Raw genomic sequence first — 4130 nt, 5'->3', positions numbered from 1 at the left:
GAAGCTTGAAGCTGCCTAAGTTATTCCGTGGGAAACTTACAGTGGTTGTCACATGACCCAGAGGAGCTCGACCAAAAACAAGGTTCATCTGATGTCTATCATCTGTGTGGTACCACATTGTTATGAAACATATGTATCAGTCACTTTCATACAAGGTGAAAGGTGACAATCAAGGAATCTACAATCATGCAGCATATACAGTTTAAAAGAAACAATGTAAGATCCTAAACTAACAAAGAATCCATCTTAGCCCAGTTATTTAACTTAAAGCAAGAAAAATATAATATTAAAAGATCCACTAGTTGCAGAAAAAGAAAAGTTCCAACACCAATTTAGGAAAAGAAACAGTTCAAGAGCTAGTGATAGCAACTTGCTCTTAATCATATGTATGGATCAATTTCTTTAGTAAAAAAAAAATTGTTCTTTTGACAAACCACCAAACCTATCAATCAAAAATCTATTTTTCTTTACAGGAAATGAGACACAACTGCTTGAAGCTAGCATATGTTAGAGAATCAAGATTAACTGGTGTTGCAACTACTTGTAAATTTCAGGAGCTAAAAGTTGAGTAATACCATAATATGATGAAGAAAGCCTAGAAGAATTGAATGAGATTGCTGTTGGCTGTGGCTTTCTGCGACGTGCATTATGATCTGATAAACGTCTTCAGCAACTCCGCTTTTTCAGATCAAACTCGGACAAATCATGGAACCTGGAAGATGGCCAACACTATTTTCAGACTTTTTGACTTTGTCAACTAAATTCATTGAAGAACATTATGTCAAACAATATGATGTAACCATATATCTTGAGAGCATCATAATCCTACAAGACAATACTATAACCAGAATACACTTCCATATAATATGGTACTACAGAGCCCTAATGCAATACCCTAATCCAGAGTTATTACTATTTTTCATCATTCTTGTTAAGATCTCAAATCCTCTATCATTTGGCTCCTAGTGTTTTATTCGCAATAGCCATCTAAGTGTGTTCCCTCAAAGTAATAGCCATCTAACTGAAAATAGCTTCACCTGCTACACTGTTGACAAAACCTGCGCTCTTTACCAGCTACAATCACCTTGGGAGACTTTGAGTGGCTTTCACAGACTCTATGTTTGCGATGATAGTCTTTCGCTGTTGTAAGGTCAATGTTACAACCTTCAACCTGGCAATAAGGACTCTGTAAGTTCTGTTGAGACACCCTAGATTTCTTGGCTAAGGCAGCCGATGAGGTCATAGGCGCTGAGGAAGACAAGTTTTTGATGTTGTTCACTGAAGCAACATCTTCGAAGTAAGTTGGCCCAAGCTTTAAACCTGTAAGTGGTTCCTTAGGGTGGTCTGCAACGACTGGTACAGTCGAAGTTCCAGAATCCTCAACCCTTGCAATAATATTATTGTCCAGGTTATGTGGGGCCCTTCCAGCGGAATCAAAGTTGAGCTGTGATTTTCTCTTTCCTGCCCCAGAAAGGGAATCAACAGATGCTGATATGGAGCTTTTGGATGAACGATTACCCAATTCCAGAACAGAGGAGGCACCACGACCAGACGAACATACAGATCTATCGCAAATAAAGGCACCACCATCAATCTTCAAGTCAGGTACTTGTGCAGCTTTAGAGATTTCACTTTCTTTTCCACTGAATAATTCCAGAGTTTCCCAATCCCAAGGGAACGGAGTTTTCGGAACCCAGTCCATCAAAGAAGCACTTGCAGCAAGATTTGAAGTATTATTCTGTTCAAGAGGTGAAAAATAAATGCAGCATTAGGTGCTGGATCAGGCAAGGATAAATTCAACAAGAAACTCCCACACGGCTCAGGCAATCTGAAACAAGGAAGTTCATATCAAAAAATTCCAGTGGACTAGGCTGTGACTTCTTCCATCCTAATAACCAAAGCTTGTGAAAGTGAACTGTAATTAAAACTTCGTTGAAGGAGGAAGAAAAATTTTTACCTCCAGGAGTCATGCCAGGATGCAATCGATCTCCAGACGCATCGACAGCCAAAAGCAGTACATGTTCATTAAGAAGATATTGAATCCCAACGCTTGAATTCCTCAGTCCCGGATAAAGCAAGCTCCCTTCACCGAGAATAATGACTGAGATGCATATGGAAGTTACTTTCACTTTCTTTTCTTACAGCTGAAACAAGAACGAAAACACAAGAAACAAATTCCCAGATATTTTGGTTTAATCTGCCATAAATCTGTTCAAAGCCCGTACCATCATATAGTCGATGAAGGAATTAGCACAAGTTTGATGCTCCCGGAAAAGAAACCAACACTAGGCTTTTCCCTCTCTATCAAAGACTTCAAAGTTTGCAAAATTTTTTGTTTCGCTCAAAAAAGACCTCTTATTGTTCTACCACGAACCATTCTTCAGATTTGAAGACAAACGAGCAATAAAAAAGTCAACTTGGGGGGACGAGATCTGACTTCCAACTCTTGGATGGTCGACGGTGGAATTGATTGAAATGGAGAAAGGCGCCACTCCTTTTATTTCCTTTCATTCGAGCCTCTTCACCGTCTCCATCGGTTGACGCACCAGTACATCGGGAAACACACGAAAAACGAGATCTTGAGGAAAAGGTTTGCCGCAAGAAAAGATCAAACAAAGCGACCAGTCGTGAAATGCGAAGACGGAAGCCGGTACACGCACATGGAACCACGACAGTGAGGTTCTGTGCCCTTTCTCCCCATTTATTACCGCAGTCACCCACCGAACAGCAGATAGAAAGGAACTAAACCTTTTGCCCACGAAAGCAACTAAACACAGTCGTTCTCGCCACCAAAAAAACGTCGACAAATAAACGGAACGAAAAATACATCATTTCCGAACTACAATTTTTTGTTCCTTTACTGTTGAGCTGACCGTCTATGGTTCAGCGAACTTCAACAGCTCATAACCCAATTTTTTTTCTTTTAACCTAATCTTAATTTATATCACGAGGATGTATGATAACTGTAAAAATAAGCAGGACAACAACGAGGATGGCATGGGTGATTAGCAAAAAATAGGAGAAAAAACTAGAAATCCAAAGAAAAAAAAAAAAAAACAAGAATTTAGATATTATTTTTATTCCAGATTACATCATATCTATAATAGAATTATTTTGGAAGAATTTAGATATTATGCATGATGTGATTCTTATATCCCAATTATTCTCTTATGATTGTTGCTAAGATTTTGAATAAGAAATTGAGATTTATATATTTATTATTCTTATAGTAGATTATTTCTAATTTACCCCATAATTTTGAGAGATTTTCGACCTATATCTTAATCTTATTATGATTTTATTTAATTCCACTACATATTCGTATACAAAAATTTAATTTCACTTTATATTCCATCGTTTAGCAAACACTCACTAATCCTGCTTTGAAAGGATATCAAACAGATCACCGGAGAAGATGCGATTGGATTATGTTCTTGGTTAAAAACCTCCATCTTTTCTACCCAATCTTGATACGAGAATAAAAGCGACTACTTTTTGCGTCCGCATCGCGTAGGCAAAAAGAACACACAAAGTAAGTCCAAAATCCAATTTTTACGAAGGACAGAAAAAGAGAACAACGATGAGGAACTAAAAAGGGAGGAGTCTTTAACCCTAATTATTAATTCCATCCCAAGTCCCAACTGGGAGTGGTTGGGACATTGAAATCGGAGCCGTATGCGGGTGCAGCGTTGAAATGAGAGCGGAAACTGCAACCAGAAACACACCTTTAGGCACTGGAAGCGATCGCGTGCGGACGCCTGGGGAGCTCCGGATCTCTCCCCCCTTCTCTCTGCAGCACCAAGAGCGGCACCCCTCACTTTTTGTCTCGAGACAGACAGACGAGATGGTTAGGCAAGATGGCAACTGCGATGTGTCGAAGGAGAGAAAGAGAGAGAGAGAGAGGATAGATATATAGCTGATAGAAGGGTATCATCGGAAATCACAAAAGAAAGCAAGAGTTCGACTATAAAGAACAATTGGCCTCGTACTTGAATATAATTACAATCTTAACCAATCATTACTACACATTATTAGTCGGGATTTGGTCACCCCTTTCAGAGGAGTTATGGTGCTTCCGGGGGAAGAGAAGATGACAACTCCCAGAGAAGAAGAAAAAGAGAAGTAACTTT

At 39.1% G+C, this 4130-nt stretch overlaps 1 pseudogene; it reads right to left on the bottom strand.

Moving 5' to 3' along the window:
• Nucleotides 1–537: 537 nt before the first annotated feature.
• LOC135626011 (squamosa promoter-binding-like protein 3) lies at nucleotides 538–3868 on the bottom strand (annotated as a pseudogene).
• Nucleotides 3869–4130: the final 262 nt, after the last annotated feature.

Source organism: Musa acuminata, chromosome BXJ2-10, assembly GCF_036884655.1.
Source record: "Musa acuminata AAA Group cultivar baxijiao chromosome BXJ2-10, Cavendish_Baxijiao_AAA, whole genome shotgun sequence".
In the NCBI taxonomy this organism is placed as follows: domain Eukaryota; kingdom Viridiplantae; phylum Streptophyta; class Magnoliopsida; order Zingiberales; family Musaceae; genus Musa; species Musa acuminata.
This window is presented reverse-complemented; position numbering and strand designations above follow the sequence as displayed.